Source organism: Rutilus rutilus, assembly GCF_951802725.1.
Source record: "Rutilus rutilus genome assembly, chromosome: 6".
Classification (NCBI taxonomy): Eukaryota; Metazoa; Chordata; class Actinopteri; order Cypriniformes; family Leuciscidae; genus Rutilus; species Rutilus rutilus.
The window spans coordinates 9,262,435-9,272,649 of record NC_140214.1 but is presented as its reverse complement, the minus strand read 5'-3'; the positions used below and the strand labels follow the sequence as shown (position 1 = coordinate 9,272,649).

General features: G+C 38.6%; 1 long non-coding RNA gene across 1 annotated transcript; it reads left to right on the top strand.

Moving 5' to 3' along the window:
- Nucleotides 1-7,809: 7,809 nt before the first annotated feature.
- LOC311291656 lies at nucleotides 7,810-9,562 on the top strand. The gene is made up of 4 exons (XR_014627595.1): nucleotides 7,810-8,055; nucleotides 8,239-8,487; nucleotides 8,581-8,662; nucleotides 8,802-9,562. It is a non-coding gene; the product is annotated as an uncharacterized lncRNA (long non-coding RNA).
- The last annotated feature ends 653 nt before the right edge of the window (nucleotides 9,563-10,215 follow it).

Below are 10,215 nucleotides of genomic sequence, written 5' to 3'. Positions count from 1 at the left end.
GTCTTGTATCAAAAGATACATTTGTGTGATTCACTATGGTGATCATAATCAAAGCAATACATCCTAAACTAAAACAAATGCAAATATACAAAGAGTTTAAAATCTAGTAAAAAAGTAAAAAAAACATGGAGATGACATGGATGACTCTGAGAACGCTACCGAGAGACAGAGACAATTTACATTTTATTGCCACTTGATTGTCAAATTAAAGAAAATAATGTGAAAAGAGAGTGCCTAACATTTCCTGATGGTTGTGGGAGGGGTGGTGGGTGGGGAGGAGGAGCTAGAATTGACAGACAGATGGCTCCTCCCATCCTGTATGGCACACTGCTGGTCATCCATCCTATTGCTCTGTAAACGACTCAGTAAGTTGTCTGTTCCTCCATGCTAAGGGCAGAAAGGTCAAAGGTTAAAGAAAAATCAACGTCAACCTCTCAGTCCTAACTGAAGAAATTAAAGCTTTAGCGTAAGTTCTGCCAGGAAGACTTAATCGCCACATCACTTATTACCTTCACATCTAACCAATCATTTGCTAATACTTGCAGTATAAAAGATCAGTACTTTCACATGTCTGAGTTCGCAGATGCTGACGCAAACAATTACCTCCATCCTCCCCACCACCACCAGGATGGTCCCCTCCCATACCTCCCGGGGGTCGGCTGCACCCTTGCCTTCGTCTTCAGTCAGGAAATGCAGATTCCGCTACCCTCGGATTGCGAGTTACGGACCGCCTACGCCAAATAACTTTATCAATATTTGCTTGCTGGACTGTTAATAAATATATGCTTTTGTTACATAATTTTAACTCCCGAGTCTTTCTGGTAGAACTGAGAACACGAGCGCAATTTTGTAACCAGTAGGCTACTTTCGATTTATGAACAAGAGTGCTACACAACTCCTTGTCCAAGCGCTTGTTCTATCCAGATTGGACTATTGTAATGCTCTCCTGGCTGGTCTTCCAGCTTGCTCTGTCAAACCTCTGCAACTGATCCAGCATGCTGCAGCTAGAGTTGTCTTTAACGAGCCGAAGAGAGCACAAGTCACTCTTCTCCTCACAAAATTGCACTGGTTGCCAGTTGCCGCTCGCATCAAATTCAAGTCTCTGACGTTTGCCTACAGAACAACCACTGGCTGTGCTCCCTTTTACCTAAACTCATTACTTCAGAATTACGTGCCATCCAGAAACTTGCGCTCTGCAAGCGAACGTCATCTTGTGGTGCCATCTCAAAGAGGCAAAAAATCTCTTTCTCTGACCTTTATCATGACTGTTCCCTGCTGGTGGAATGATCAGGGGTGCGTTTCCCGAAAGCATCGTTAGCCAACTATGGTCACAAGTTCTGTCGTTATCAGCATAGTTCAACAAATTGGTGTTTCCCGAAACCATCTAGAAATCTAGAAACAATGCTTCTAACCACAGGTCGAGAGCTGTCGTTCCAACGAACATTCGCAAACAGCATTGCAAAGTTGTGTGGTTGTAACGACAGCTCTCGACCTGTGGTTAGATAGTTTCTAGATTGCATGATATGTGGACTTAATAAATCCTTCTCTTGAGCCAAATAAGCAAGTCTTTTATTTAGAATACATACAAATGTCATTTACCTCTTTGAGTTTGTCAAGAGATTTAAAGCACTGTTTTTGAAAACTGCGCATATGCGATTGAATCTGAAAATAAAGTGAAATAACTGAGATAAATGAGAAATAGTCATCAGATGCCATGTCTGTAATTTATATCAAAACATCTAGCATTAATTAAATCTCAAACAGATTCATTAAAAGAAGTTATTACTCCACCACATGCGTGACGTCATAAACCAACGTGGTTGAACGACGTCCACTTTGTGACAATATGGTTTCGGGAAACAGTCGTGACTAGTTAGTTGATTTCTTCAACGACGCATCGTACTATGGTAGTGAAGCACTGAGTTACGTCGTTGTATGGGAAACGCACCCCTGCGTACAACGGCGTAAAGCCGCCTTTCCACTGCACACGACAAACGACAGCCGTCGGACCAGAAGTCATTCATTTCCAATGGAGAGTCGTACGGGAGCTACGGGGAGTTCCGATTATATGCGTATGCGGAAATTTCGTATCCGTTTTGAGCTTCGGATCCGTTGAAATATCTGAACTTCTGCGGCTAGACCGTATGCGACCGGTCGACCGGATGTGATGTTTTCTAATCAAAACTATGAGTGCGAAGCTAGAATTACCAATATTTTAATACTTTAATGTAAATGCTATTCCTGCAAAATTATGGTTATTAATAATTATAATTATGATATTATATAATTATTATAAAAATAATTATGGCTGAAAAAAATATTTTATCATTATTAAATCAATATTTATATTGATTAGCTCTATAAAATTTACTATTTTTTATATTAGATGTATTGAGGGTCATTTGTTTTGTGTGGATATATTCATGAATGCATTACATTCATTAAATTATTTACTATAAGCCTCATAGCATAATTGCCTAAGTCATTTTTTGTCTTGTCTTGTTTTCCAAAGACATTGAAATATGACTTAGGCAATTATTCTATGAGGCTAACGTATTGTGAATAACCTAGGGGAAGGTTGCTTCACGACCAATTTCAAAGTTACGTGCGAATGACACCAGGGGGCGACATGCGACAATCGAATGCGAATGTCCTGTGCAGTGGAAAGGCGGCTTTTTTTAAGCTTTCACTACCACAGTATGATGCATCCTTGAAGAAATCATCTGGCTAATCACGACTGTTTCCCGAAACCGTATTGTGGCAAATTGGTCGTTCAACCACGTTGGTTAATGACGTCACGCAGGTGGTGGAGTAATAACTTTCTTTAATGAATCTGTTTGAGATCTAATTAATGCTAGATGTTTTGCAATAAATTATGAACATGGCATCTGATGACTATTTAAATGTTTTCTCTCATTTTGCTTTATTTCCAGATTCTCGTAGGTTTTAAGCAGTGTTCGAATTGTGTCAAAGCTCTTGGGGGGTCCCCACAAAAAAAAAAAAAAAAAAAAAAAAAACGTAATAATATACATATTTTCATTTATTTATTTCATATAATACTATAATTTAATTTACTTAACTTTTAGTGTTTCAGAACATGTTTTTGCAGTTGAGCATTAACTCTGTGCATAATTGATGAACAAAGACTTTTCTCCACCCAAAATCTATGTAATAATCCGGGTTTTTCCTGGGTGCTAAAATCCCGATCATGTTTTTTAATAAGATAATTAAATGTGTATTTTTCGTAGACCATCATATAGCCTACTGAGTTTCCCACAGTATTTTTGTGGATTGAGCTCGGTACTTCTAGGGGGGTCCAGGGGCATGCCCCCCCGGAAGAAAATTTTGTACATTTTAAAGATAAATTCATTAATCTGGTGCACTTTGAGTCCCCCGAATCTGCTGTTAAAAATAAATAATCCACCTGCCAACCTATGATATTCTCTGATTTAGATATCTGCATCTGATCATCACATTTCAATTATTCAAATTCTCAGTGTTAAGCATGATAATATGATGAAATATCACACTGTAGGCTGATTTAAAATTAATTTTGTCAAAATTACATGTCCTAAACAGAGGCTTTACTCCCTTCAAACTTAAATTGTCAATGTTTCATTACATCACTGTTGGAAAACACTCTTATCAGAATAATTTTTTTAGCTTTATAAAGGGCATTTCTTTCCCTAATTTGTACTCTCTATACTCTTTCCCTACTCTCAGGGAACTGAGGTTACGTTAGTAGCCTAACCGAGTAGGCCTACGTTATTTCTTATTTTATTTTTTTGATATTGAAAATTGTTTTAATCAGGGCATTTGTCCGGTTGGGCAAGTAGGCTACAATTCTCTTTCACTTGTCCCTTAAAAAACACACGCACGTGTCCCGGACAACCGTTAATGTCGAAATTCTATTCAGATCAGTAAATTACCAAACAATCATAAACGAAAGAAATATTATCTTACTGTCATCGTGAGGTGAAAATGAGGATCCACTCTGCCAGGCTCTCGTGAAAGTGCTTATCTATAGCACGAAATTTATTTCTCGTACCATTTATTCGCCAAAAATAGTTTTTGCGTGCATATGATACGCACTTTATGGCGTGTAATACGCACGTACTCCACACCCCTAATCCTACCCAAGGGGTTTGCAGTGTGTATCATTTACACGCAAAAAAAACACACAAAAAAATTCTTTTCAGACGCAAATCTAATTTGAATTACTTTCTAATAGGAGCGGCAGCGAAATACTTTGATTAAAAAAAAATATATATTACCTAATAAATTATGTTTCTATTATTTTAGTTTTAATGAAAAACCAAGGGACCCCCCCAGGAATTTTTTTGGGCCTTATGGGGGGTCCCTTGATGCTTATGGGGGGTCCCGGACCCCCCCAGCCCCCCCTCAATTCGAACACTGGTTTTAAGGATTAAATGTTAAAACGGCTTGGCATACTAGGTATAATTAAATACTAGACACTATATTGGAATAAAAACTATAGTATCTAATGAATAAGTAGGCTATAATATCTTTAAAAAGGTACTAGTACCTAAAGAATAAGCACTAGTATAAAGAATAGACACTAGTAGGGTAGAGTGGGGGAAAACGCCCCCCTTAAGGAAAATGTGACATTATAGTGAAACAAAACATAAATGTTTTGAGTGACTATGGCAGGAGTTATTCACCAAATAATAAAATTGCTCAGCCTTCATAATTAATTAGTATTTTCACTGAAAATATTTTTGTACAAAGGGGGCGTTTTGCCCCAGCGGTGGGGTAAAACGCCCCCCAAGGTGGGGTAAAATGCCCCCTTTCTTACCAACCAGTTTGCTTCATAGATCAACAGCAAAATTAACAGACAATAGTTTTTAATCTCTAAAGGTAAAAGGCAAGTAATGTATCAACATGTATATATATTATTATTTATTTCAGCAATGTTCAAAATAGGCAAAATTAACTACCTTCCATCAGTGAGTTTTGTTCAAATATTTTGATTTTACCACCTAGTTATACTGCATTAAGTGTAAAACAAAGGATTTGATAGACAGAAATATTTTATTATAGTAGGGGAGAACGGGGTAATGTGAGACATCGGGTAATGTGAGACACCCCCTATATCTAGGCAACGGAACACAATTGTGGTCATATGACCATTATGTTTTCAAGCCCCTTCCATTTCACCATGGCCATGAAGGAGAGAACCTCATGGTGCTATAGTAAGCATGTTTTTTTTCACAAAAATATTTTTTTTGCATGTAAAAGTAAATTTTCTTGCTTTCAACTTAATCAACTGTTGTGCCAAAGCAAATTGATTCAGGTAGAAAAACTTATATCATACATGTTGATGAACTACCAACAAATAAAACCATGTGATGATGCTAGCTGAAGATAAGCCTGAATTGCTACAAGAGATCGTTTTTTCCTAAAATGTGGCGGTGGGGTAAAGTGAGACAAATGCTGTGGGGTAAAGTGAGACATGAGGCACAAGTTAAGTTTAGTCTTAAACATATTTTAATGTAATATTACATGACATATGTTTTATTTTTAATGTCAAAAACATAGTAGAAAAGCCATCATGCCAAGGCAATACACCAAGAAGAAAACCTGGGGCAAAACACCCCTTGAGGAGATGGAGAGTGCAGCTGCTGAGGTCAAGGAAGGAAAGAAGTCTATAAGAGCAGCTGTAAGGGAGAGAAATATTGACAAGTCAAGCCTCTTAAGATTCATAAAGAAAAGAAAAAAAGGGGGAAGTAATATCAGTAGCCTGGGGGGCAGTAGCTTAGGCAAAGAGGTGGAGCACCTTCTCCATCTCACCTTGTCCAAATGGAGCGTTTGTCCCCTCCTCGACAAAACTGTCCGCACTCTCCCTGAGAGCCTGCTAGGGAGTGAAGTTAGCATGGGAATCTCGCCGTTTCAGACGGGCCATCTGATTCTCCCGAGGTCAAAGCGCAGGCGCGTCCGAAGCTCCAATCGACCGGGCACCCCGACTTGACGGCCCGAAGGAGAGGGCGCGCTCCTCTGGGCCCCAGGCAACCTGGAGGCACCTGTTTTCCATTACCTAGTCCGATAAGAGTGTCGTCTCCCTCCTCTACAACACCCCAAGCGTCCGTGTTTGGACCGTCGTTGCTCCAGCAGGAGCGCCAGCAGGTGTACGGATCTGACTTTGACCGGAGATGACCGACCCTCCCTGGGGCCGGCCCTGGAGGTCTGCGAGCATGGAGCTCTTCTTCAAATACAATATATTTTTGGACATTTTTACAAGGAGGAATATCCTCCAGTGTGTCTTTCACCCCTAGCTCACCCAGGATGGTGCACGTTCACCGGTGTGCACGCCCTGGCACCGAGGGACTGGGTGTCCAAACCAGACCCTATTTACTGGAAGTCTTGCCCGCACAAAGTGCACTTTCTCTGGGCTGGGTCAGGCTGTTTCCCCACCCGGTCTGACCACCATCTGGTCCATGTTCCTTGTCCGAGCGGAGCATTGTCCCTCCTCCACAAAGACCCAAAGGTCCTTTTTAGGACTGACTTTGCTCCAGACGGAGATCCAGCGGTGGCGGACAAATCCGAATCTGGCTCAGGACGGGCCACCCTCCTTGGGCTGGCCAGGGGAGGTCTGACTGCATTGAGTTTTCCAAATGAATCACAATAATTTGGACATAGTTCATTTTTTTAGGAAGAATTTCCTCCAGTGTGCCATTCACCCTTAGCATGCCAAGGGCGTTGCACCTTCACTTGGATGCGCACCGGTGGGTCATCTTAATTGACCAATCTCCATGATTCTGTTACTAGTCCGACATTAGTTCTGGAATGTGTGGTTGTCAAGCTAGCTGTCAAGATTCTTACTGTTACAACATGTGTTGTTATGGAAGTTTCAGAGTGGAAAAAGTAAGTGGATCAGTTTACCCCCAGCTGGTTCACTTTACCCCCTTGATTTATCTGGTCTGTCTCAGTTTACCCCTAAGCTGGGGTAAAGTGAGACACAAGACCACTTTTTTAAAAACAATCATATTTTCACTGCCCTTCATCCTGAATATATTCTAATAATTTCCATTGCTAGGAAACATCCTGAATTATTGGGAAATGTGTAAATTTGACTGATATATCATTTTTGCTCGCTTAGAGGGGAACAAATGTAAAAAATGTCTCACTTTACCCCACTCTCCCCTAATTATGATAGAGAAACTATGCCCCCAGGGGGGGGGGGGGGCGTTTTACCCCTCAGCGTAGGGGGCGTTTTACCCCACAAGCTCGAGTTTAAAAAAAAAAAAAATTTTTTTTTAAATATAATTATATTCCTTATAAATAATATATAATCTCAAACTACAGACTTCACTATTCATCTATCATACATCACTGCGATATCCTGCAGAACAATATTCTCTTAAACACTTATTTACTAATATCTGAAAATTATAGCATTTACCATGTAGCCTAATCCTCTTCTCTTCAAATGTGTCGCTGGTGTCAGCTTCTCCATAGAGATTTGTATATCCCCGTTATCAACGTAGTGCATAGCAACAGTAAAAATGTATCTTGACTACTTTTAGTGGTTATTTTGGGAAAAACAGGTGGGGGGCGTTTTACCCCAGGGGCGTTTTCCCCCACTCTACCCTACCTAAAAAAAATAAGCACTAGCTAATGAATAAGTAGGCTACTAGTAGCCTACCTACTTAATGGAATAGATATAGCCTAGTATCTAAAAAATAAGTACCAGTAGCATGACAATAGATACTAGTAGGTTTTAAGGATTAAATGTTAACTCGGCTTGCCATAAACGTAGATTATTTCTTATACGCCCAGCCTATGTTATTTGCATTGAAAACTGCTTTCGTTTTTACACGTCCGGGACTCCTGGCTGCAAGTTGCAACTCTTTCTTTACGTCAAACTAGTTTAGTTGAAATATACTTTATTTTGCCAACGCGTGTAGCCTATACGTCAGATTAAAAAAGTAAATTCAAAGAGTTCAAGAGTTATAATTTATATAGGCTATTGGTAGACTACGTTGCGGATCGGCATATTCGCGGAAGGTTTGTTATTCAACAGGATGAGCAGCTTTGGTAAGTGAGAGAAACGGCGCGATCTGATTAGTTGCCAAACTCAAAAAGTTTGAAACAAATCTAAATCTCTATTTTGTACAATTAGACAATTAACCTGTTTATTTATTTATTTTATAATAATGAGTTACGAAAACTTTGAAATATAGCCTTGTTTCTATGCCTAATTAATTTTTTTATGCCCAGAGGCCCAGTTTGTGAAACAGAACGAATCAGTTCTTATTCAAAGGGTTATATCAGTGATGCCAATAGCAGATGAGCTAAAAAATAAAGACATGATACATCCTGAAACATATGAAGATATCAAAGCAGAAATAACCAACCGGAAAAAAATGAGAAAGCTCTATGAAGCACTAGAGGCCGGAGGAGACAGAGTGAGAATTGACTTTTATTATGCACTGAAAAACCATGAACCATTCCTCTTCAAAGAGCTGGGTAAGAGAATCTACAGTTGCTATTATTTGAGATCAACTCAAACTTGTTGGTAGTCTAATATGACCTGTCCTGTCCTGTGGTTGATGGTAACAGGTGGTGTTACTCAAAACACATGTGAGGTGGACAACAGTGAGCGGAACCTGCAGGAGAGAATGCAGCTACAGTGAGCTAAACAGTGAGTATATCAATTGCATGTTATGTACTGTATTAATATACATGTCAAACACTTATGCTCTGAAATCAAACAATAACCATCTTTGTTAGGAATATTCTCACTGGAGAGCAAAGCAAACTTTTAATTTTATTTTTTACAGATTGCTGATATTCTGTCCAGACAGCTGTGCAAGATTTTACCTAATGTGAAAAAAGAGAATATGAAGCCACGTGAACATGAAAGAATGTTATAAATGAAAGGAACAGGTCAACTTTGTCAAGTAAAAAAATTAAATAAAACAAATCTAATTTTCTTCATCTAATATACCAGAATTTGTAGGCTGTGTTACACATTTGAAATGTATGAAAGTAAAGTTTGACTTTTTTGGAACATTTGACCTTGTGTTACATGGAAGAAAAGCTTTATTTTTTAGGTGAACATTTTAAAGTCATAAAGATTTTTATGCTGCTCTTTTAATGCTATAAAGTCAACATTTTATACATCATCATCTATAGTTATTCGACTTAAATACATTCAAATTAAAGCCTTTATATTAATAAAGTTTTTTTTTTTTTAAAGAAATAAGGAATTATTTTACAGTGCTTGCAAAGTAAATGAATTTGAGATAAATTTTTGAAAATCCTCCATTGACTTACCTCAGTGATGATGTCACAATTTATTGTCATATACTCGCCTTCATGTCATTAGAGCTGCATGCCTTTATGCCTTTGATTGCCTTTACTGTTCATTTCCTTTCACAACACACTGACATAATTATTGTGCATCCGTTTTTACATTCCAGAAGGATTCTCTCCTCCTTGATAAAGTGATAACTTTGTGAATTGGTTTTCATTGTTCTTTTTATTTCTTCATTTTGTAAATGGCATTATTCTTACCTGACAAATAAATGACTAAATGTGATTATTCTAGACTCTGGTTTATCTCTAGAAGGTTGCAGCAGATCGATGCCCAAGGTAAGAACATTCATCTGAATGAAGCAGCGGGCTCTTGATCTGGTAGATTTCTGTCTTTCTCCTCACTTGCATGAATGTGCACAGCTAAGTAGAATGACCTTTTACTTATGAGCGAGGTTTACCTCAAGCTATGTGTGTATCTGTGTGTGGATGGTTGTAATCTTTTGCAGACGTGAATAAAACAAAAATACGGATGGCCTTAATATTGCTTCCTCTAGCTGGGACATTTAGTGATTCTATATTCTATAGCCTATCAGAAAAATGTTAAAGTTAAAAATAAGGGGTATTATTTTATTATGAATTCTGACAAATTTTTTACTTTGAAATATATATTTTTTACTTTTTAGTGACTTTTTTATATTTGGATTTAAATGATGTTTTATTAACAAGGTTCGGGAGGAGCACGTTCAGATAATTAACACAGGTGGAGAGCACTCAGCAATCAATGGTAAGAGGTGTATATATACTCAGCAGTCTCACCTCATTTCATTGACAGTTTTTGCAGCATTTAGCCCAGCAGTACCGTCCTAACAGGTCCGAATCGAGCGATTCCCGTCCGATGAATAATCTCTCGTCTTTGAGGAACCTCTGCTGCAATCC